Source organism: Hemitrygon akajei, chromosome 13 (genome assembly GCF_048418815.1).
Source record: "Hemitrygon akajei chromosome 13, sHemAka1.3, whole genome shotgun sequence".
Taxonomy (NCBI): Eukaryota; Metazoa; Chordata; class Chondrichthyes; order Myliobatiformes; family Dasyatidae; genus Hemitrygon; species Hemitrygon akajei.
In genome coordinates, this window is record NC_133136.1 from 10,940,443 (window position 1) to 10,966,333 (window position 25,891).

Here is a 25,891-nt window from a genome sequence, read left to right on the forward strand (position 1 = left end):
TTTGATACAATTCATGAATAAGGCACACTGGGGGCTCTATTCCATTAGGAATTTGAGGACATTTGTTATGTCACCAAAGATTCTTGGAAATTGCTTTAAAACATACTAGGCGTTAGTTTAGTAATCAAAGTTCAAAGTTCAAAATAAACTTATTATCAAAGTACATATATGTCATCATATACAACCCTGAGATTTATTTTCTTGCAGGCATAATCAATAAATCCATAAAATAATAACCATAATAGAATTAATGAAAGATTGTACCAACTTGTGTGTTGAGTCAGTGTGCAGAAGATGACAAAGCATGCAAATACAAAAAGAAAGAATAATAAATGTATAAGCAAAAAATATCGAGAACTTGAGATGAACATATGTCATTACTATCATCGGGAAGAGTGACAGTGGCCTGAAGACCCTTTGAAGTACAGCTTAAAATGATAAAACACCATCAAGGATATCTTCAAATGACAATGCCTCCAGAAGGCAACATCCATTATTAAGGACCTCACCATCCAGGACATGCCCACACTCAAATGTCTTAGGAACAGCTTCTACCCATCCACTATTCGGAATGGTCCTCGAACCCAGGAACACTGACTCACTATTCCTGTTTTGCATTATTTATTTATTTAATGCAACTTATAGTGATTTTTACGTCTTGCACTATACTGCTGCTGCCACAGAACGACAAATGTCACTACATATGTTCTGTCCAACTATTTATCTCAAACTGCCTTTTGTAGGTATTAGTTTAGTAATCATATATCAATGTTAATAAGGACCCTCATCAACTGGCTCTTGCCCTCTTCTCATTGCTACCATCAGAGAGGATTTACAGGAGTCTGAAAGCTCACACTCAATGTTTTAGGAATAGCTTCTTCCCCTCTGCCATCAGATTTCTGAATGGACATTGAACCCATGAACACTACCTCACTATTCCTCTCTTGCACATATCAATGATAATAAACACAAAGGATTCTGCAGATACTGGAAATCTAAGGTAACACACACAAAATGCTGGTTAGAACTCAGCAGGTCAGGCAACATCTATGGATAGGAATAAATATTTGACACTTGGGGCCAGGACTGGAAAGGAAGGGGGACGAAGCCAGAACAAGAGGGTGGGGGGAAGGGAAGGAGGACAACCTGGAAGGTTAAAGGTGAAGCCAGGTGAGGGGGAAGGTGGGTACAAAGTAAGAAGCTGTGAGGTGATAGGGAGAAGAAGTAATGGGCTGAAGAAGAAGGAATCTGATAGGAGAGGAAAGTAGACCATGGAAGAAAGGAAAAGAAGATGGGTACCAGAGGACAAGTGAGGAGAAGAGAAGGGGTAAAAGGGGAGCCAGAAAGGGGAATGTAAGAGGAGAGAAGGGTGGAAGGAGAAATTACTGGAAGTTGGAGAAATTGATATTCATGCCATGTTTTCTAAGTGTTACAGTCTCAGCCATGTGGAGAAAAATGCAGACCCTCTCTAGCCACCTTCAGGTTGGAGGAGTGGCATCTTCTATCCTTTTTGGGTTGCCTCCAATTTGATGACTTGAACATCAATTTCTCCAACTTCCAGTCATGTCAAAGGTTTCAAAGTACATTTAATATTAGAGTATGTATACAACCTGAAATTCATCCTCTTCGTATGTGCTGCTTGACTTGCTGAGTTCATCCTGTATTTTGTGTGTGCCAGTGAAAGCAAATCTGATTCTGATTCTGTAAATTTATGTCAGTGGTAATAAACCCGATTCTGAATTGGTTGTGGTGTAAAATATTTTTGCCTTTTCTGTGTGTATATTACTCCAATACCACACAGGTGATTCTGAAGAAGATGGGTAGAGTCTGTAGGGAGAGCTGTGGGAGGAGTCTGTAGGGGGAGCTGTGGGAGAAGTCTGTAGGGTGAGCTGTGGGAGGAGTCTGTAGGGGGAGCTGTGGGCGGAGTCTGTAAGGGGAGCTGTGGGCGGAGTGTAAGGGGAGCTGTGGGCGGAGTCTGTAAGGGGAGCTGTGGGCTGAGTCTGCAAGGTAGCTGTGGGCGGAGTCTGCAGGGGGCGCTGCAGAGGGAGGCTATAGGGAAGGAGACCGGTGCCAGGCTGCGACAGGCAGCAGCAGCAGCTCCGCGGAGTGAGTGCGGTTGCTGCTGGTGACCCAGTGAAGGAACTGAGAGCAGAGTGAGCCAGGCTATGAAGGAAACTGGAAGGAAGTATCCAGCAGGTGAGTCAACCAGTCACATCAAATTGGAGCCGAGTGACCCCGACCCACGGTGTTTATAAACTGTGTGTTCTGTGTTATTTCCGATAAGGCGATGGTGGAGCTGGGCTTTAAATCAGGCCTGGACTGCAATGGAAGGAACCGCAATGTTTTGAAATATTGTTATTCCTAATCAATGTACATTTCTTTTTTATGTGGTTTAATTCATGGAAAATGTTTATAATTTAGCGCTGTACTGTGTCCTTTATGACTGTCAACGCTGATTACCGCGGGATTGACTCAAAATCAAAAAAAAAATCAGATGTCAGAGTGTTTATTGTGGGCAGTAGGTTTTACACGTTTAAAATGAAGTCAAAGCTCACAAATATGATCTTTCACTCAAAAACTACAGTTTTTCGCCCCCTCTCATAACTAATCTACTTGGCATTCCGTTTAGTGGGTGGGTCTGTGCTCTGGTTTAACTGATCTCACCCGTCTTAAAAACGCTAAGACTTCATAAGACTCAGTAACAGCTTATGTAATGCCTATTCACGTAGTAGCTTCAGACAAGTTGTTTCATATTTCATAGTTGATCATTATCTAGCTAACTTTGCCTCTGAGACACAGCTTTGGTCAGTTTTAAATGAAGAGAACTTAGAGAATCTGCCAAAGAAATATCAGGTCAAGTCAAGTCACTTTTTATTGTCATTTCGACCATAACTGCTGGTACAGTACACAGTAGAAACGAGATAACGTTTTTCAGGACCATGGTGTTACATGAAACAGTACAAAAACTAGACTGAACTATGTGAAAACAACACAGAAAAAAAACTACACTAGACTACAGACCTACCCAGGACTGCATAAAGTGCATAAAACAGTGCAGGCATTACAATAAATAATAAACAGGACAATAGGGCAGTAAGGTGTCAGTCCAGGCTCTGGGTATTGAGGAGTCTGATAGCTTGGGGGAAGAAATTGTTACATAGTCTGGTTGTGAGAGCCGAATGCTTCGGTGCCTTTTCCCAGATGGCAGGAGGGAAAAGAGTTTGTATGAAGGGTGCGTGGGGTCCTTCATAATGCTGTTTGCTTTGCGGATGCAGTGTGTAGTATAAATGTCTGTGATGGCGGGAAGAGAGACCCCGATGACCTTCTCAGTCAGGATGGTGCAATTTCCGAACCAGGCAGTGATGCAGTTGCTCAGGATACTCTCAATACAACCCCTGTAGAATGTGATGAGGATGGGCGGAAGGTGGGAGGGAGATGGACTTTCTTCAGCCTTTGCAGAAAGTAGAGACGCTGCTGGGCTTTCTTTGCTATGGAGCTGGTATTGAGGGACCGGGTGAGATTCTCTGCCAAGTGAACACCAAGAAATTTGGTGCTCTTAACGATCTCTACCGAGGAGCCATCAATGTTCGGTGGGGAGTGGTCACTCCGTGCCCTCCTGAAGTCAACAACCATCTCTTGTTTTGTTCACATTAAGTGATAGGTTGTTGACTCTGCACCAGTCCGTTAGCCGCTGCACCTCCTCTCTGTAAGCTGACTCGTCCTTCTTTCTGATGAGACCCACCACGGTTGTGTCATTGGCGAACTTGATGATATGGTTCGAGCTGTGTGTTGCAGCACAGTCGTGTGTCAGCAGAGTGAACAGCAGTGGACTGAGCACACAGCCCTGGGGGGTCCCCATGCTGAGTGTGATGGTGTTGGAGATGCTGCTCCCGATCCAGACTGACTGAGGTCTCCCAGTCAGAAAGTCTAGGATCCAGTTGCAGAGGGAGTGTTCAGGCCCAGTAGGCTCAGCTTTCCAGTCAGTTTCTGAGGGATGATTGTGTTGAATGCTGAAATGAAGTCTATGAACAGCATCCGAACGTATGTATCTTTTTTTGTCCATGTGGGTTAGGGCCAGGTGGAGGGTGATGGCAATGGCGTCATCTGTTGAGCGGTTGGGACGGTAGGCAAACTGCAGGGGGTTCAGTGAGGGGGGCAGCAGGGTCTTGATATGCCTCATGACGAGCCTCTCGAAACACTTCATGATGATGGATGTGAGGGCAACGGGACGGTAGTCATTTAGGCAGGACACATCAGCACGGGGACAATGGTGGCGGCTTTGAAGGACATTGGAACGGTGGTGCTGCTCAGGGAGATGTTGAAGATGTCAGTGAGAACATCTGCTAGCTGGTCTGCACATCCTCTAAGCACTCTACCAGGAGTATTGTCTGGTCCAGCAGCCTTCCGTGGCTTGACCCTGCACAGGGTTCTTCTCACATCGGCCACGGTAAGACACAGCACCTGGTCATTTGTAGGAGAGGTGGACTTCCTCGCTGCCTTTAAATTCACAGATATTCAAGGGGCTAGAATTGGAGAAGCTCAGTTTTGAGAAGTGAAGATCAGAAAACTGAAAGTGGAAATACAAAAGACTGCAGATGCTGGAATCATGGAAGAACTCAGTAGATCATAGTAGGTCAAGTAGCAACTCTGGGAGGAAATGAAATGTCCATGTTTTAGGTCAAGTAATGTGATGCAGAGTTTCAACTGGAATCATTGACAATTCTTTTCATCCCATAGATCAATAAGCTCCAAGATGTAGACCACAATATCTTCTTCTGTATTTGAATCCTCGCTTTCCTCACTTATAGACCTCAGTCAGTTTGGATTGGCAACAACATCTCTTCCATAATCTCCATCAGCACTGGTGCATCATGAGGCTGTGTGTTTAGCCCTCTACTCTACTCTTTGACTATGAGACCAAGCATAGGTCCAATGCCATATTTAAGTTTGTTGACAACACCACTGTCATTGGCTGAATCAAAGGTGGTGGTGTATCAGCATATAGATGGGAGATTGAAAATATGACTGAGCGGTGCCACAACAATAGCCTCTTACTCAATGTCAGCAAGAACAAGGAGCTGATTATTGACAATAGGAAGCGGAAACCGGAGGTCCTTGAGCCAGTCTTCAGATGGAGAGGGTCAGCAACTGTAGATTCCTCAGTGTTATCACTTCAAAGGATCTGTCCTGGGCCAAACACATAAGTGCCATTACAATGAAAGTATGGTAGCACCTCTACTTCCTTCAAAGTTTGTGAAGATTAAACACGTCATCTAAAAACTTTGACGAACTTCTATAGATGAGTGGTGGTTCATATACCTGCTGGTTGCATCACTGCCTGGTATGGAAATACCATTGCTCAAGAATGTAAGAGCCTACAGAAGTCAGTGGATTCAGCCTGGTGTATTACGGGTAAAGTCCTCCCAACCATTAAGCACATCTACATGGAATACTGTCGCAGGAAAGCAGCATCCACCATCAGAGATCCCCACCACTCAGGTCATGCTCTCTTCTCACTGCTGCCATCAGGAAGAAGGTACAGGAGCCTCAGGACTCACACCACCAGGTTCAGGAACACTTATTAACTCTCAGTCATCTGGCTTGTGAACCAGAAGGGATAACTTCACTTGCTCCATCACTGAAATGTTTCCACAACCTATAGACTCAATTTTAAGGACTCTTCATCTCATGTCCCCAATATTTATTGCTTATTTATTTATTATTATTTTGTTTCTTTGTATTTACTGTGAATGTCTGCAAGAAATGAATGTAAGGGTTGTATATGGTGATATATATACTTTGATAATAAGTTTAGTTTGCATTTTGATCATAATTAACTTGATAAGCTAAGTTTTTCTTGCAGATTGTTTGTTGCCCTGCAAAATCATCTCTAGATTACTTATAATACCTAATACAATGTAAATGCTATGTAAATAGTTGTTATACTGCAATGTTTAGGGAATATTGACAAGAAAAATAACTGTACATGTTCCCCTCGCTCACAACACAAGCAGCGAACAAATGAGACGCAAAGTGAATAATGCTTGAACAACAAGCTCTGGAAGAGATCTTCCGGGTTTTCTCGATTCGTGGTTGGTTGAATTTGCACATGCGGAACTCATGGATAAGGAGGGCCAACTGTATGTGCTTTCAGGCAAAGTTTGTTGGTGGGTGGGTGGGGCCTTTAATTAAAAGACCATAAGACGTTGGAGCAGAATTTAGGGCAATTCAGCTCATTGAGTCTGCCATTCCGTCATGGCTCAGTTTTATCTCTCTGTGACAGAGAGCATTTCTCTCAACCCCTTTCTCCTTCTTTCTCTGGTAACCTTTGACTCCCTTACTAATCAAGAACCTATCAACCTTTTCTTTAAATATATTCAGTGACTTGTTCGGTTTCTGGGGCGAGACAGATTTACGTCTGAGTTCGACTAAGTGTCGAATATTATCTTTTGCCTCTCTCCTGGCTAGACGTTTAATCCTCCTTAGATGGAGAGATGTTGCCCCGCTCACGCATGCTCAATGGCTTAACGATATTATGGCCTACTTAGACCTTGAAAAAATTCATTATTCAGTTCTTAATTCGGATTTAAAGTTCCATAAGGTCTGGGGACCTTTTATTGAGTACTTTCATAACCTTCCTCTTAACTAGGGTTTTTTTTTGGTCCCTTGCTTTCAGCTCCTTTTTTTGTTGGTAGTAGGCATTAATATCTTCTGTTGCTAAGTGTATTTACAGTTTTGGGGGTTTGATTGTCCTGATTTATATTCCCTATACTGTGTTGTGGTTGGTCTGGAGTTTTTTTTTGTTTGTTGCGGGGCTTGGGGAGGATACTAATTTTACATGTCCTCAATTTGGGTGCTTTCTCAATGATCTTTCTTTGAATCATATTATTATTGTATGTTTATTTTTGCACTGTATCAATGTTCTTCATTTCGATCTGGGGTTTTTTAATCTGTAGTTATGTAGAAAATGTATAAAAAAACTTTAAAAAAAATATATTCATTGACTTGTCCTCCAGCTGTCTGTGGCAATGAATTACACAGATTTACCATCCTCTGGTTAGAGAAATTCTTCCTCAGCTCTGTTCTAAAGGGGTGTCCTTCTATTATGAGGCTGTGCCTTCTGGTCCTAGACTCTTCTGTTAATGGAAACATCCTCCAAGCTTTTCACTGCTGGTTCACAGCTTTAGTAACCCAGGTTTAATCGTGACATCCAGTGTTTTATGAGTGGAGTTTATACGTTCTCTCTGACAGTGAGTTTCCTCCCAAGAAAATTTAAGATTAACTTTATTTGTCACATGTACGTCGAAACAAACGGTGAAAAGCATTGTTTTGTGTCAAATTTGTTATGAGTGATGAACAGACCTGATGGAAATGGGGTGCCGAGTTAACCATTCCTCCCCCCTCCGAGAACTATGAACTATTGCTGTTGCTATGCTGCTACTGAGAGAGAGAGAGAGATGAAGCCCAGGCAAGAACATCTGCTGCAGATAAGAGGGAGAGAGAGACTGTTGATTTATTGTATTTTGACTCTTCCTGGATTATTGACCTTTCACTACAAGGACTTTACTTTGCTTGTTAATGTTCCTCAGAAGACAGCAGGAGTGGCCTGATTTGATGGACACAGTCATTCAGTGTTGATGGATAGCTGAGACCCCGTTAGTAGGGATAAAAGACAGGTCTGGGGAGACACCCTTCAGACACACCAGTGGACACTGACTGAGTGTTGTGAACCCACAGAAAGGTGGGGGTTTCGGAGACCGAATCAGGAGATCGGTCAATAAAGCTCACAGTGTGACAGCAGGGCCTGTGGGTACTTGTGTGTGTGTGTCTACTCATGCCAGAGTGACGAGTCCACCACAGAAGAACGGTCTAGCTGAAGAACAGAGGGGTCATAACTGAATGGCCACAACGACACGATGGGTTAAGAAAGCCACAGGTTTGCCTGCTGCAGCTGCCTAATCTCTTGCTCTCTCTCTCTCTCTCCAACAATTACGACACAACAACCATAACTACCTCAGCATGTATGAACTGAACTGAACTTTATACTTTACTATGACAATTCATTTACCCCTAGACATCGATAGAGCTTGTTTATTATTGCTTATTATTATTCCTACACTTTTAAGTTTATTACTGCTAACTTGTTTTATATATATATTTGCATTTTTGATACTGTATTGTGTAGTTTACTAATAAACACCTTTAGTTTTGGTACCACCAGACTCCAACGGATTCTTCTTTCTCTGCTGGTCAGACACCCAGTTACGGGGTACATAACAAATTAAATCAGCAAGGATTGTGATGGGCAGACTGTAAGTGTCACCACACTTCTGGCACCAATAGAGCATGTCGACAATACCCTAAACCAAAACTGTATGTGTTGGTGGAATGTGAGAGAAAAACGGAGCACCCATGGAAAGCCACGGTCCAGCCTCCTTACCGATAATGGTGGAAATTGAACTCTGAACTTGTCACTGGTGTTGTAAAACATTGTGTGAACTGCTGTGCCATGTGCTGTCCTTCAATATTACTATCTCACCCTTCTATCAAATTCTGTCACATTGCTCAGAGGTAAAAATGATATCCCATTTATTTGTCCTGACGAAGGGTCTCGGCCCGAAACGTCGACAGCACTTCTCCCTATAGATGCTGCCTAGCCTGCTGTGTTCTACCAGCATTTTGTGTGTGTTGTTTGAATTTCCAGCATCTGCAGATTTCCTCGTGTTTGCTCCCATTTATCAGTTTGTTTCCTTCGTTGTTTTATGAAAACAAATTAGTATTGATTTGGGAAATTAGGAATAAAAACAGAAATAAGATGAAGTTTGCAAGTCAGCATGTGTGGAAAGAAAAGTGGAGTTCAATGTCAGGTTAAACTCTCCCAGTCTCACGTCTCACCTCTTTTCTTTGCACTGGTTATATTCCTCCTTCACTTTTAGCCCTGATGCAATTGACATTTAAATGGTGTACTCAGTATTGATGAGAAGATGTACAATTGTTTGTGTGTTATTAGTTTAGGCAGATTGTGTTTGTCTATTATTGTGACTTAGATGAGGATCAGACCACATTTCATGAGTAATTAATGCAGAAACCCAGGTACCGTAGATTCCGGATTTTAAGCCGCTACTTTTTTCCCACATTTTGAACAGCTTTGAACTTTGCGGCCAATAATCCGGAGCGGCTAATGCATTTTTTTTTCATGCCGCCTCGTAAACATTTTGCCTCGTAACAGTAGACCAATAAAATTGATGAGTAGTTCACAGAGGTCCAATGAAATTGTACGATAAATCAAGCGCACTTTCACAATTAAATTATTGTAAATCAGTCATTTGTACTCACCCTCATCAACATGGAAAACACTCGAAGCATTGTGCTACCTACCCTCTTAGTTTAAACTATATTTGTTTTCTGTACTACATCGCGGGATGCTATGACGACACACCCGGTTTCGCGGCGTCTTGTGGGAAAATGCCGTTTGCGATGAAACGGAAAGGAGGGGGTCGAGCGGCGGAGCGGCTTTGGATCCGAGCGAAATCTGCTTTTAAATGCCGTTTGCGATGAAACGGAAAGGAGGGGGGGAGCGGATTCCGCGAGCGGCTTTGGATCCGAGCGAACTCTGCTTTTAAGTTAAAGGTATCAATAACTTTTCCTGGTAGGCTGCAGTATATATATTTTTTACCAGTCGTTAGGAGATATTGGAATGTTGTTCAGTAAAGAAGTATACGCAACGTATATTTAAAAGTAGCCGCGTACGGGCACGGTTCGAAAAAAAGCATTTGCAATATGTATTTGTTTTTGTTACCATATGGATTTAATTAAAAGTTAAAAAAATCCTCACGTGTAATATCTTTCTGTGTAAATATCTCATATTACAACGTGGGACACCTGCGGCCGAAAATCCGGTGCGGCCTAAAATCCGGTGCGGCCTTTACATTTAAAAAAATGATTTTATTTCTAAAATTAGTGCCAGCGGCTAAAAATCAGGTGCGCTCTGTAGTCCGGAATCTACGGTAATTGCAAAGGGTTCACAAACTTTTTCTTGCAACTGTATAATGTTAGTACAGCAACTGCTCTGCACGTGACCACAGGAATCTGCAGAGTTGTGAACAGAGCTCAGCACACCCCAGGAACCAGTCTCCCCTCCATGAATTCTGTCTATACTTCCCACAGCCTCAGTAAATGTTGTCCCAGTTGGTGGTGGGGGGTGTAGTAGGGATAAGTTCCCACTACTTCATTAAGGAGTTGGAACTGGATGAACTCTGGATCATTTGGGAGGCTGAAGGGGTGATAGATAGGACATAAAGTTACACCCAAGGTGCAAGACATAGGAAACTGTGTGACAGGAAGGGGAAAGTGGTTAAGGAGCCAGTGCAGAGTTCCCTGTTTGCCATAGGTAGTTCAGGGAGTTAGGTGATAAATTAAAGGACCTTCTGACTGATGTCAGATTCATCAGCCTATAATTTCCAGTTCATGTTTAGAGCAATTTTTGAACAGCAGAGCAACATTGGCTATCCTTCAATTCTCTGGTATCTCTCCGGTCTCTAAGGATATTTTAAATAACTCTCCAGGGGCTCCAGCAATCTCTGCACTTGCCTCCCATGCCTCCCATGCCTCCCACAGGGTTCAAGCGAACACCTTGTCAGGTTCTGGGGATGTATCCACCCTGATCTGATGGAAGCAAACACCTCCTCCTCTGTAATCTGGACAGGAGCCATGACGTTGATGCCACGTTTCCTCACTTCTATAGATTCTGTATCTACCTCCTGAGTAAATACAGGTGCAAAGTATTCATTGAAGATCTCCAACTTTTGCCTCCTCACACGGTCTTCCAAAGAACCAACTTTTATAATCCTTTTGCTCTTAACGTATCTGCAGTATCTCTTCAGATTCTCGTTCACCTTGCATGCTAGAGCAACTTCATGCCTTAGTTTAGCATTCCTGACTTTCTTAAGTGTTTTCTTGCATTTGTTATATTCAATAAGCACCTCATTTGTTCCTACTAGCCTATACCTGCTATCCACCACCTTTACACTCTTAATCAGGAATGTTCCCTGCACTTGCCATCTTTACCTTTTATTCTGACATATGCATACAATCTTCGTACTCTCAAAATTGTGCAGAATATTTTCTAAATGGGCAGCAAATCCAGGAATTTGAGATGCAGAGGGACTTGGGAGTCCTTGTGCAGAGCACCCTGCAGGTTAACTTGCAGCTTGAGTTGGTGGTGAGGAAGGCAAATGCCATGTTAGCATTCATTTCAAAAGGTCTGGAGTACAAGAGCAAGGATGTGATGCTGAGGCTTTATAAGGCACTGGTGAGGCTTCTCCTTCAGTATTGTGAACAGTTTAGGGTTCCTTATCTTAGAAGAGATGTGCTGGTATTGGAGAGGGCCCAAAGGAGGTTCACAAAGATGATTCCTGGAATGAAAGGGTTATCATATGAGGAATGTTTGATGGCTCTAGGTCTCATTGAAAACTTTAGAATGTTGAAAGGCCTAGACAGAGTAGATGTGGTAAGGAAGTTTCCCATGGTGGGAGAGTCTAGGACAAGAGGACACAGCCTCAGGATAGAGGGATGGCGTTTTAAAACAGAGATGTGGAGAAATTTCTTTAGCCAGAGGGTGGTGAATTTGTGGAATTTGTTGCCTCATGCAGCTGTGGAGGCCAGGTCGTTGGGTGTATTTAAGGCAGATTGGACATGGCATCAAAGGTTACGGGGAGAAGGCCGGGAACTGGGGTTAAGGATTCTTGCAGCAATCTACAGCTTCTTTACAAATTTGTTCCTCTAAATCCCTAGGACTGTTGGGTGGTCTGTAATATAGCCCCATTAACATGATCATACCTTCCTTTTATTTCAGATCCACCCATAACCCCACACTAGTCAAGTTCTCCAGTCTGTCCTCACGGAACACTGCTGTGCCATTTTCCTGACTAGTAACACCTTTAATCCCTCCTGCTCTGTCACATCTAAAACAATGGAATCCTAGAATATTGAGCTGCCGGTCCTGCCCCTCCTGCCAGAAGGGCAGTGTTATGATAATTGTAGGGGATTTTAACATGCGAGTGGATTGGGAAAATCAGGTCGGCACTGGATCTCAAGAGAGAGAATTTGCAGAATGTCTATGAGATGGCTTTTTGGAACAGCTTGTTGTTGAGCCTATTAGGGGATCGGCTGTACTGGATTGGGTATTGTGTAATGAACCAGAGGTGATTAGAGAGATGGAAGTGAAGGAACCCTTAGGAGGCAGTGATCACAACATGATTGAGTTTCCTGTGAAATTTGAGAAAGAGAAGTTGAAATCCGAAGCTGAAAGAGAAGTCGGTATTTCAGTGAAATAAAGGAAATTACAGTGGCATGAGAGAGGAACTGGCCAAGGTTGACTGGAAAGGGCCACTAGCGGGAAGGATAGCAGAGCAGCAGTGGCTGGAGTTTATGCGAGAAGTGAGGAAGGTGCAAAACAGATATATTCCAAAGAAGAAGAAATTTTTGAATGGAAAAAGGATGCAACTGTGGCTGACGAGAAGTCAAAGCCAAAGTAAAAGCAAAGCAGAGGGCATACAAGGAAGCAAAAATTAATGGGAAGACAGAGGATTGGGAAGTTTTTAAAAGCTTACAAAAGGAAACTAAGAAGGTCATTAAGAGGGAAAAGATGAACTATGAAAGGAAGCTAGCAAATAATATCAAAGAGGATACTAAAAGCGTTTTCAAGTATATAAAGAGTGAAAGACAGGTGAGAGTAGATAATAGGACCAATAGAAAATGATGCTGGAGGAATTGTAATGGGAGATAAGGAGATGGCAGAGAAACTGAACGAGTATTTTGCATCAGTCTTCACTGAGGAAGACATCAGCAATATACTGGACATTCAAGGGTGTCAGGGAAGAGAATTATGCGCAGTCACAATTACAACAGAGTAAGTACTCAGGAAGCTGAATAGTCTAAGGGTAGATAAATCTCCTGGACCAGATGGAATGCACCCTTGTGTTCTGAAGGAAGTAGCAATGGAGATTGCGGAGGCATTAGCAATGATCCTTCAAAAGTTGATAAATTCTGGCTTGGTTCCGGAGGACTGGAAGATTGCAAATGTCACTCTGCTATTTAAAAAGGGGGCAAGGAGGTATAAAGGAAATTGTAGACCTGTTAGCTTGACATCGATGGTTGGGAAGTTGTTGGAGTCGATTGTCAAGGATGAGGTTATGGAGTACCTGGAGGCATATGACAAAATAGCAGAACTCAGCATGGTTTCCTTAAAGGAAAATCCTGCCTGACAAACCTAGTGCAATTTTTTTTGAGGAAATTACAAGTAGGCTAGACAAAGGAGGTGCAGTGGATGTTGTGTATTTGGATTTTCAGAAGGCCTTTGACATGGTGCTGCACATGAGGCTGCTAAACAAGATAAGAGCCCATGGAATTACAGGAAAGTTACATACGTGGATAGAGCGTTGGTTGATTGGCAAGAAACAGAGAGTGGGAATAAAGGGATCCCATTCTGGTTGGCTGCCAGTTACCAGTGGTGTTCCACAGGGGTCCGTGTTGGGGCCGCTTCTTTTTACGTTGTATATCAACGATTTGGATTATGGAATAGATGGCTTTGTGGCTAAGTTTGCTGATGATACAAAGATAAGTGGAGTGGCTGGTAGTGCTGATGAAACAGAGAGTCTGCAGAGAGACTTGGATAGATTGGGGGAATGGGCAAAGAAATGGTAAATGAATTACAGTGTTGGAAAGTGTACAGTCATGCACTTTGGCAGAAGAAATAAGCAGACAGACTATTACTTAAATAGGGAGAGAATTCAAAGTTCTGAGATACAACGGGACTTGGGAGTCCTCGTGCAGGATACTCTTAAAGTTAACCTCCAGGTTGAGTCGATGGTGAAGAAGGCGAATGCAATGTTGGCATTCATTTCTAGAGGAATAGAGTATAGGAGCAGGGATGTGATGTTGTGGCTCTATAAGGCACTGGTAAGACCTCACTTGGAATACTGTGTGCAGTTTTGGGCTCCTTATTTAAGAAAGGATGTGCTGACATTGGAAAGGGTTCAGAGAAGATTCACTAGAATGATTCCAGGAATGAGAGGGTTAACGTATGAGGAACGTTTGACCGCTCTTGGACTGTACTCCTTGGAGTTTAGAAGAATGAGGGGGACCTCATAGAAACATTTCGAATGTTAAAAGACATGGACGGAGTGGATGTGGCAAAGTTGTCCCCCGTGGTGGGGGAATCTAGTACGAGAGGACAGGACTTGAGGATTGCAGGGCGCCCATTCAGAACAGAGATGCGAAAAAAATTTTTTAGCCAGAGGGTGGTGAATCTATGGAATTTGTTGCCACGGGCGGCAGTGGAGGCCAAGTCATTGGGTGTTTTTAAGGCAGAGATTGATAGGTATCTGAGTAGTCAGGGCATCAAAGGTTATGGTGAGAAGGCGGGGGAATGGGACTAAAGGGGAGATTGGATCAGCTCATCATGAAATGGCGGAGGAGACTCGATGGGCCGAATGGCCGACTTCTGCTCCTTTGTCTTATGGTCTTATGGTCCTGCAACCACGTCTCACTAATGGCTACAATGTCATAATTCTGAGTGCTGATCTAAGCCCTGAGCTCATCCACTTTTCCAACAATACTTCTTGCATTGAAATACACGCAGCTCAGGACTCTGGCTGCACCATGCTTAACCTTTTGATTCTTGATTTTGTGGTCTTAACAACTTCTGCCTCCACAAGCTTGCCACTAATTGTTCTGGCACTCTGGTTCTCATCCCCCTGCAACTCTAGAGTAAACCCTGCCGTGCAACATTAACAAACCTCCCACTAGGATTTTAGTCCCTCTCCAGTTCAGCTGCAAACCGTCTCTTCTGGACAGGTCCCACCTTACCTGAAAGAGAGCCCAATGATCCAAAAATCTTATGCCCTCTCTCCTGTACCAACTCTTTAGCCACGTGTTATACTGTATTATCTTCCTAGTTCTGGCCTCACTGGCACGGGGCACTGGTAACAATCATAGAAAAGTTATTGGAAGGTATTCTAAGGGACTGGATATATAAGTATTTGGATAGATATGGATTGATTAAGGATAGTCAGCATTGCTTTGTGTGTGGTAGGTCATGTCTAACCAATCTCATAGAGTTTTTTGAGGAAGTTATCAGGAAAGTTTGAGGGCAAGCCAGTGGATGTTGTCTATGTGGACTTCGATAAGGCATTTGACAAGGTCCTACATGGGAGGCTGGTCAAAAAGGTTCAGTCACTGGGCATTCAGGATGGGATAGTAAATTGGATTAGACATTGCCTTTGTGGGAGAATCCAGAGAGTAGTAGTAGAGGGTTGCTTCTCTGACTGGAGGCCTGTGACTAGTGGTGTGCTGCAGGGATTGGTGCTGGGTTCTTTGTTGTTCAACATCTCTAACAATGATCTAGATGCGCGTGGTTAAATGGATCAGCAAATTTGCAGATGACACCAAGATTGGGGGTGTAGTGGACAGTGAGGAAGGCTATTAGGGCTTGCAGAGGGATCTGCATCAACTGGAAAATTGGGCTACAAAATAGTAGATGGAATTTAATGCAGATAAGTGAGTTCAGTAGGACCAACTGCGGTTCAGTAGGTGCACTTCAGTAGGACCAACTGGGGTAGGTCTTACACAGTGAACAGTCGGGTACTGATGAGTGTGGTAGAACAAAGGGATCTGGGAATACAGGTCCATAATTCATTGGTAGGGTAAATGCAAGCATGCTTTTTCCGCCAAGGTTGGGTGGGACTACAGCCAGAGGTCATGGGCTAAGAGTGAAAGGTGAGAAGTTTAAGGGGAACATGAGGGTAAATCTCTTCACTCAGAGGGTCATGAGAGTGTGGAATGAGCTGCCAGCCGAAGTAGTTGGTGCATGTGAGCTCGATTTCAATGTGTATGAGAAATTTGGATGGGTACATGGATGGTAGGATTTTGGAGGGCAATGGTCCTGGTGTAGGTCGATGGGAGTAGACAGTTTAAATGGTTTTGGCATGAACTAGTGGGGCTAAAGTGCCTGTTTCTGTGCTGCACTTCTCTGTGACTCTAGTTTTAGACCCCTTATCTAAGAAAGGGTGTGGACATGAAGAGGATGTTTTCAATAGTGGGGGAGTGTAGGACCAAAGTGCACAACCTCAGAATCCCTATAGAACAGAGATGAGGAAGAATTTCTTTATCTAGAAGGTGATAAATCTGTGGAATTCATCAAGGGCATGTTGCGGAGGCCATTGGATATGTTTAAAGCAGTGTTAGATATGTTCTTGATTAGTAAGGGTTTCAAAGATTATGGGGAGAAAGCAGGCAAATGTTGTCGAGAGGGATAATAAAATAGCTATGATGGAATGGCAGAGTAGATTTGATGGGCCAAATAGCCTAATTCTGCTCCCATACCTTTTGGTATAAAGCCTTCCTTTTAGCAGTTACTGGTTGTACTCATATCCTCTACATTTAAATCCATCTGTGCACTGAATCCTGTGCAGCTCAACTGGTAACAGACCTCCAATTACAAAATCATCTGAAGACACAACAGAGTCAATGAAAAATTGTAAACAACACAGATGGGAGAACAGCCAATGTGCAAAAGACAACAATCTGTGCAAATACAAAAAATAAGAAAAATACAAAATAATAATAAATAAGCAATGAATATTGAGAACATGAGTTATTAAAGTCCTTGAAAGTGAGTCTATAGGTTGTGGAATCAGTTCAGTGTTGGGATGAGTGATGTTATCGACACATGTGCAATAACTGTTCCTGAGCCTGATAGTGTGGGTCCTGAGGCTGCTGTACCTCCTTCCCATTGGCAATAGAGAGAAGAGAGCAAGGCCTGGATGGTGAGGATCCTTGAAGATGGATGCTGCTTTCCTGTGACAGCGCCCCTTGTAAATGTGCTCAGTGGTGAGAGGGCTTTACCTGTGATGGACTGGGCTGTATCAACTACTTTTTGTAGGCTTTTCTGTTGAAAGGCATTGTTGTTTCCAAACCAGACCATGATACCCTTATGATACTTCCCACTGTTTTAGATAATATGCCGAATGTTTGCAAACTTCTAAGCAAGCAGAGGCTGCCATGCCTTCTTTCTAATGCTGCTTGCATGTTGAACCCAGGACAGATCTTCTGAAATGATAATGTCAGGGAATTTAAAGTTGCTGACCCTCTGTACCTCTAATCTCTGAAGAGACATGGTGTCTCCTTAATATGTCCACATTGACCATTTTTAAATTTGTACCTTTTTGAAATCAAGGTTATACAATCCCTTGGAATTGATTCAAATAATTAATAGGGTGTTTATATCTGCAGAATTTAGACTAAATGCTTGCAACACTGTCCCAGATGATGTTTGCTGATCCGTCTTCTATACCTCTTGGCTGATTAATGCATTATTTAATAATTGATTATTGAAAAAATAATTTGTTTCATCAATAAACTGTTCTGTCTAATATTTATTGCAAACTTCTAAAATCTTTCTTTTCATTTGCCTTTGCAGTATCAGCTGTGAGTCAGCTTGTGGCAATGCTGTCTCTTAAAAGATTTTAGGTTGAATTCCTGCTTGAGCACAGAAGTATCAAGCAGTGAAACACTGGATTGCTGACTTTTATGTAAATCGTTAAATCAGGGTCCGCTCTGCTCTTTTGGCTGTAGATAAAAGATTCTTTGGCACAATTAGAAAGAAGAATAGGGGACATATTGCTAGGAAATATTTCTCAAGCATCTTCATAAACTAGATTATCCAGTTATTATAAAATATTATTTAACACTGCGCCAAGTTCTAGCATCCGCAGTCTATTGTGTATTGACTATTTTGCTGTGTTCAAACTGCTGCTTTTTTTCCTTAGTTTTTTTTTCCATGCATTTCAGTAGTGCTTTGGGATGGCATCTCCACGGATCTATGATGCCACATTCTGAGTACCAATATCTTTCTTCAGTTTCTCTTCCATTCTCCATATGAGCTTCCTGAATTAATCTTGCCAGTTATACCTGCCTCCTGTTCACTTCCATTAAAATGCTACCCAGCTGACTTATTTTCTTTGCCCCTGTTAGTTGATTGTTAATGGTGGTCTCTTCTTGGATACTGTTGCTGTCCTCTTCTTGTTGTCTTTTTGCTGAAAAGCTATCGATCTGGAAAATTTATTTTTGCTTTATGCATATGTCTGTGAAGCTAAGTACAGCTCCAACTTCCTTGGGAGTGCTTGTGCAAGATTCCTTAAAAGTTAGTGAGGAAGGCAATTGCAAATTTAGCATTCATTTCAAGAGGACTAGAATATATGTTAAGAGCAATATATGTTAATGCTAAGGCTTTATAAGGCATTGATCAGACTGCACTTGTAGCATTGTGAGCAGTTTTGGGACTCGTATCTAAGAAAAGATGTGCTGGCATTGGAAAAGGTGCAGAGGAGGTTCATGAGAATGATCTTGGAAATGAATGGGTTAATGTATGAAGAGTGTTTGATGGTTCCGGTGTTAAAGTCGAATCTGAATAAAACTCGGGAGACCAGCTTCTTATAATTACATCAGTATATTGCACACCCTCCTGCAGGAGTTTGAGACCCAATTGTCAAAGGGAAGGCACCTAAGTACTGTCACCACCCGACAAGTGGGCCCACTCTCTCTGGTTGCAGCCGTATATTTATACATAGTAAGTCCCATACATTACTGTTGCAAGATGTTATTTGAACTGATTAGCCCACCAAGTCTGTTGGTGCAAAACTTAGTTACAGATAAGAGAGTCTGCTGGATCAGGACTTAATTACAGATGGATGTGCTGTCCAGTCCTTATCAGTTATTCCCTTTGTTAGGCCCTGACTTAATTACAGATGGATGTTCATTCCTGTCCTTGTTGTTGAGTCTTCCTCCCCTACTCAAACGAGGGTACAATGTTGTCAAACTCTCAATGTCTCTCTGCAAAGCAATGGAGAACTAGTATAAGCTGGTTTTAGCTAACTGCTGAAGACAGAGTTTACTTCAGTTAAAAAATTCGAATTCAGTCCCAATTATTCTTTTAGCCAGAGGTTACATGGGTTCAAAATGATTTTATTATATCCTCAATTCCTCACCAGTCCTGTACTCAGTGAAGCTTAGGAGAATGAAGGGGAGATCTCATTGAAATCTATCAAATATTGAAAAGCCAAGATAGTGGATGTGGAGAGGATATTTCCAATAGTGGGATAGTCTAGGACCAAAGGGCGCACCTTCAGAATAGAAGAACGTCCCTTTAGAACAGAAATGAGGGTGAATTTCTTTAGCCAGATGTCAGTGAACTTGTGAAATTCAATGCCATAGATGGCTGTAGATGGAGGGCAAGCCTTTTGGTATATTTAAAGCAGTGATTGACCATTTTTTGATAAGTAAGGGTGCTAAGGTTATGGGGCGAAAGCAGAAGAATGGGGTTGAGAGGGATAATAAATTAGCCATGATGTAAGTGTAGCAGACTCGATGAGTCAAATGGTCTAATTCTGCTTCCTTATGGTCTTCTGATCCAATGCTATATTTAAGATTGCTGACAACACCATTGTTTGCTGAATCAAAGGCAACAAACTGGCATATAGTAGGGAGACTGAAAATCTGGTTGAGTGCTGCCTCAATAACAACCTCTCCCTCAATGTCAGCAAAATGAAAGATCTGATTATTGAGTACAGGAGGAAGAAACTGAAGGTCCGTTAGCCAGTGTTCATTTGGGGATTAGAGGTGGAGAGGGTCAGTAACTTTAAATTCCTGAGCATTATCGTATCAGGGGATCTGTTCTGGGACCACAAGTGCCATTTCAAAGGTGGCTCAGCAGCACCTTTACTTTCTTAGAACTAAAACTTGAACGAATTTCTATGAATACACATTGGACAGTATCCTATCTGGTTGCATCGCAACCTGGTATGAAAGCACCAGTGCTCAAGAATGAAAAAATATAGAAAAAATGGTGGATAGAGCCCAGTCCATCGGAAGAAAAGCCTTCCCCACCACTGAGCACATCTACAGAGAGCATTGTCGCTAGAAAGCAGCATCCATTTTCAGGACCACCACCTTCCATGTCATGCTGTCTTCTCACTGCCCCTGTCAGAAAGGAAGTAGAGGAGCCTTCAGTCCCACACCACTGGGTTCAGGAACAGTCAGACTTCTGAACCAGACATCTCTGAATTGATTGTTGAACACAACCTTTGAGCTCACTTTCATGCATTCTACAACTCATGTTCTCAGTATTTGTCTGTCTTCTATTTTTTAATTAATTTAAATATTTTTATATTTGCACAGTGTCTTTTGCAAATTGGTTGGATGTCAGTCTTTCTGTATAGTTTTTTCATTGATTCTATTTATTTTTTGTACTGAGAATGCCTGCAAGAAAATGAATCTTGTGGTGAATATGGTGATGTGTTCTTTAATAATAAATTTACTTTAAACTTTTTAAATCTTTCATTTTTCTTTTCACTTGTATGACTGACTGAGTATTTTAAATAGTTGTTGCTTGTGTTTTATGGCTCTGTGTCCTCTTAATTTTGACTTTTTAAATTTGTGGCCCTGAATTTGCAATATTGTGCCTTTGATAAATTCTTTTCTTTTGGCTTGATCTTGGATCATTTGTTCTATTGGGTGAGATTGAGCATCAGTTAATGTAAATTTATGCCATTTTTTTTGAAGTTGTTCTTTTGATATGGTACATATCAGGATTGAATTTGAAGCAAATACTGAATTTTCCTCATTTTATTTCTGTAGGAAATTAGTCCACTTACTTGAATGCTGGTCAGTAGTGTATGTCCTCTGTTCCTTTTGCCAGCGCTCGCTGAATTTTGACAGAATTTAAGTGTAAGGACATTGAAATCAAGTAAGTGAAAACAATTTGCATAAGACCGTGTATGCTCGCGTTTCTGTATCAGATTCTGCTATATTGCATATGACAATGTGAAGGCATTAACAGACCTTACTGAACAACTTGAGTAAGTTCCTGTTTTCTGTGGAAAATGATAAAGTGATTCTGATATTACGTGCCCAATTAAAGTAATGGAAAATATGCTGTTGGATATCAGATATATTTTCACCTCAAATACAGTGAAATACAGCCTTGTAAACTGAACTGAATCCTCTCTGGAATGTGAGCTCAAAGGGCAACTACGTGTGTTCAGGTTGTTAGAGGGCTATTACACTCAATGGCCACTTTATTAGATACTCCTGCGATGCCAATATCTACTGTGGCAGCAATTCAATGCATTCAATGCGGACATGGTCAAGAGTTTCAGTTTTTGTTCAGACCAAAAATCAGAATTGGAAAAAAATGTGACCTAATTAACATGGACTGTAGAATGATAGTTGGTGCTAGGCGGTGTGGTTTGAGTAGTTGAGAAACCGTTGAACTCCTTTAATTTTCACACACAGCAGTCCCTAGAGTTTACAGAGAATGGTGCGAAAAACTAAAAACATAAAGTGAGCAGCAGGTCAGTGGGCAAAAACACTTTATTAATGATAGAGGTCAGAGGAGAATGGCTAGACTGATTCAAGCTGATGGGAAGGCGACAGTAATTCAAAAAACCTTGCATTCCAAAAGTGTTGTGCAGAACAGCATCGCTGAACACACAACACATCGAACCTTGAAGTGGACGGGCTACAGCAGCAGCAGACCATGAATGCACTCTCAGTGGCCACTTTATTAGGTATAGAAGGTTGCTTCATCCGCCCTTTAGAATACTACTTCATGTTTGAGGTATATCTATCTTGTGCCTTCCAAATTGCCCCCAAAAACTCCAGCCATTGCTGTTCTGCTGTCACCCCTGTTAGTGTCCCCTTGCAGTCATTTTTGACCAGCGCCTCTCTCATGTCTCTGTACTTCCCTTTACTCCACTGTAATACTGATACATAATACCTTAAGACATAGGAACAGAATTCGGCCATTCAGGCCTTCGAGTCTGCTCCGCCATTCCACCATGGCTGATCCCGGATCCCACTCAACCCCATTCACCTGCCTTCTTTCCATATCCTTTGATGCCCTGACCGATCAGGAAACGATCAACTTCCACCTTGAATATACCCATAGATTTAGCCTCTACTGTAGTCTTTGGCAAAGCTTTCCACAGATTCACTGCTCTCTGGCTCAAAAAAATCCTCCTTATCTCTGTTTTAAAAGGTTGCCCCTCAATTTTGAGGCTCTGCCCTATAGTTTTGTATACCCCCACCAGAGGAAACATCCTCTCCACATCCACCCTATCTATCCTTTCAACATTCGGTAGGTTTCAATGAGATCCCCCCACATTCTTCCAAATCCCAGTGAGTACAGGCTCAAAGGTGCCAAACGCTCCGCATATTTTAACCCCTTCTTTCCCGGAATCATCCTCGTGAACCTCCTTTGGACTCTCTCCAATGACAACACATCCCTGTCCTTCCTCACAGTCTCACTACACACTGAATCAACTTGTATACCAGCTGCCCCATCCTTAGCCCTATTACTCTGATTCCCACCCCTCCCCAACAACTCTAGCAAATCTGCCCGCAAGGATGTTTGTCCCCCTTGTGTTTAGCCTTTCCCCTTCCCTGCTGAGCTTCAGAACTGGCTACATTGCTACTGGCCTGGCTGCTGCTGGGTCCTGATAGGTCATTTTAAACCCCCCAACTCTCCAGCAGTATACAAAGGGGTAACTCAGTAAAAGTCTCATCTGTTCTCAAAATTTCAGCCTTCTGGATGGTCCTAAATGAATCCAGCTCCAGCTTCATTTCCTTGATCTTGTCAGTCAGGAGCTGATGTTGAGTGCAGATATAGTCACCAAGGAGACCATTCGGTGCCACATCTCACAGAAAGAGCATTCTACTGTCTGAACTACCACCGTGCCTACACTTGTTATACCTCTAAATTCTCAAACTTAAGCTCTAGCCTATGCCTCTTCTTGCCAAAGCCGACCACTCTAACACATGCAACACACACAAAATGCTGGTAGACTGAGAGACTGTTTCGCTGAACACCTATGCTCTGTCCGCCAGAGAAAGCAGGATCTCCCAGTGGCCACACATTTTAATTCCACGTCCCATTCTGATATGTCTATTCATGACCTCCTCTACTGTCAAGATGAAGCCACACTCAAGTTGGAGGAACAATACCTTATATTCCATCTGGGTAGCCTCCAACCTGATGGCATGAACATTGATTTCTCTAACTTCCGTTAATGCCCCTCCTCCCCTTCTTACCCCATCCTTTATCTATTTGTTTATTTATTATTCCCCGCCCCTTTTTCTTTTCTCTCTTTTTCTCTCTCTGTTCCTCTCACAATTACTCCTTGCCTACTCTCCATTTCCCTCTGGTGCTCCCCTCCCCCTTTCTTTCTCCCTAGGCCTCCTGTCCCATGATCCTCTCCCTTCTCTGGCTGTGTATCCCTTTTGCCCATCAACTTTCCAGCTGTTAGCTTCATCCCTCCCCCTCCTGTCTTCTATCATTTCGGATCTCTCCGTCCCCCTCCCATTTTCAAACATCTTCCTATCTCCTCTTTTAGTCCTGTTGAAGGGTCTCGGTCCAAAGCATTGATTGTACTTCCTATAGATGCTGCCTGTCCTTCTGTGTTCCACCAGCATTTTGTGTGTGTTGCTTGAATTTCCAGCATCTGCAGATTTCCTCGTGTTTGCACTCTAACACATGTTCTAATTCCCATATTGTTGATTGTAGAATGCTCATAAGCTTCGTGACCCATTCTGGGTTCGGAGGACTTCTCATTCACAACATGGGTGCAAATTGTGAAATTCACGAGGGCACACAATATATTGAAATGAGGATGTGATTTTTCCATGAGGACATCCACCAAATAATTTAACTAGTGGTCCTAGCCTGTGTGGCCCTTTCTCTTTTCCCAAAATTACTTCTTCATTTTCAATTCTACTGCAGCTCAAAATCCTTCCCTGTGTTTTAGATCCTAAAGATTTCTCTTAGCTTCATATGCTGCTACTAAGTGCTGATTATACTCATTATACTGAAGTTATTTAAGAGATTGGATCTTTCTTGTCTTAAGTATGCAATTCTATTACACGTGGAAAAGAAGGCAATTGTGTTGCTCATATCCTTAAGCTGGATTCAACATCCTTAGCAATTAGGACAGAGCCTCAGAGTAGAGAGGCTTCTTTGTAGAATGAAGATGAGGAATTTCTTTAGCTAGAGGGTGGTGAATCTGTGGAATTCTTTGGCACAGGGAGAGGTTTAAGATTCTTGATAGGTCAGGGCATGAAGTGATATGGGGAGAAGGCAGGAGATTCGGGCTGAGAGGTAACTTGGATCAGCCATGATGAAATGGCCAAGCAGACTCTATGGGCCAAATGGCCTAATTCTGCTCCTACATCTTATGGTCTTATAGTGAGCTTTATTTGAAATATAGTTGAGGGTAGCAGTTAGTATCTAAATAATTAAGTAAATAATTAAGTCCTTTTATTTTGGGGTGAGTTGGAAGATAAATACTGTAAATGAGGGTATCAAAGCATGGTTCTTTTCCTTCCATTAAAATTAGAAGAAGGGTCTTGATTTTGCTATCATTGAAAGCTTGTCTTTTGGTCGTATATTGAAGTTGCTAGCCAGGTGATCTCATGCCTGCGGAATAAAGTTTGAGCTTAATATAGCATACTATACTGAACTATCCAATTTTTAATTGCCTCCTTATTTTCATATTCTCTCAAAGTAAATGATGCTATTCACCCTGACGACCATTCCTGGGAACCTAATTGTCCTGAAGAAGAGTCTCTGCCGAAAACGTCAACTGTTTATTCATTTCCATTGATGCTGCCTAACTTGCTAAGTTCCTCCTGCATCTTATGTGTGTTGCTTTGGATTTTCAGCATCTGCAGAATTTTCCTTGTGTATAACCTCTTTTATATGAAGGTTGGCCAGTGAAATGCGTCGTTTGTGGTATGGCCAGCACAGTCTGAATATGTGCTGGGGTAGCCTGCTAGTGTTTCCATTCTTCTAGCATCAACATAGCACGATGGATCATGGTTGTGGGTTTGACTTCAACACTTAAGAGAAATTTAGTAAGTTCTGGATATATCATGTTGGCACCGGAAACATGGTGACACTTGTGGGCTGCCCTCGGCACATTCGAAACAAACGACACATCTAACTGTATGCGTCAATGTTTAGTTGTACATGTGACAAGCAAAGCAAATCTTTAAGTAAAGCTAATCTTTAAATCTAGCCAATTTGTGACATTGGAAATTGTGATACCTATTAGACAAAGAAAATAGGCTTGAAGTTTCTGAATTAACTCGCATACTGGGTGAGGGAGAACCAGTGGATGTGATATATTTGGACTTGCAGAAAGCTTTTGGTAAGATTCCACATAAAGATTAGCATGTTGAATTAAAGCAAATACGATTGGGGGGGGGGGTAGGGTGCAGATATGGATAGAAAAAGCTGTCTGTCTGAGAGAAACCAGCAATTTGAAATATGTAGACATGTTTCTGAGTGGTCAACACAGTAACTAGTGAGATACCAAAGGACCCTCGATATTCATGATGTACTTACTATATATTACTGATTTAAATTTGGAACTTAAATGTAATGCTTACAAGTTGGCAAATAGTGCAAACTTGCATGGAAGGGTGAAATTTGGATGTTGGAGAGAAGCACCATCATTAACTGGACTGATTGAGGAAGTGGACAGATACTTGGATGAAGCATAGCGTGGATTAACAAGGTTATCCACTTCCAGACCACTTATTGTTGCTTTTACCTTGTGAATTTCTTGGTTCTCCTTTGCTGAAATGTAAAATGCCTTTTGTTCTACTTGTTGACAGCTCTGGGCTCTCAGATGTACTACCAGAGGTGACTAGGATTGTTCTCCTTTCCCTCACTCTCCTTAACTCTAGTTCGCCATTCTTTTCCCAAATCCATCAACTTAGTCAAAGATCACATCAATCAACATCCTCTATATTCTCTGTAATACCACCGCATTCT

General features: G+C 42.2%; 1 protein-coding gene across 5 annotated transcripts in view; it reads left to right on the forward strand.

The window, feature by feature from the left end:
• Positions 1–2,075: 2,075 nt before the first annotated feature.
• The window catches only part of wdr7 (WD repeat domain 7), a 573,837-nt gene continuing 550,021 nt past the window's right edge, over positions 2,076–25,891 (forward strand). For 4 of the 5 annotated variants that reach the window (XM_073064129.1, XM_073064131.1, XM_073064132.1 and 1 more), the window contains exons 1-2: positions 2,083–2,196; positions 20,695–20,803. The gene's annotated coding sequence lies outside the window, so the exon portion shown is untranslated. Of the gene's footprint in view, positions 2,197–20,694; positions 20,804–25,891 lie in introns of all 5 variants that reach the window. The other variant, XM_073064130.1, reaches the window with a different exon arrangement.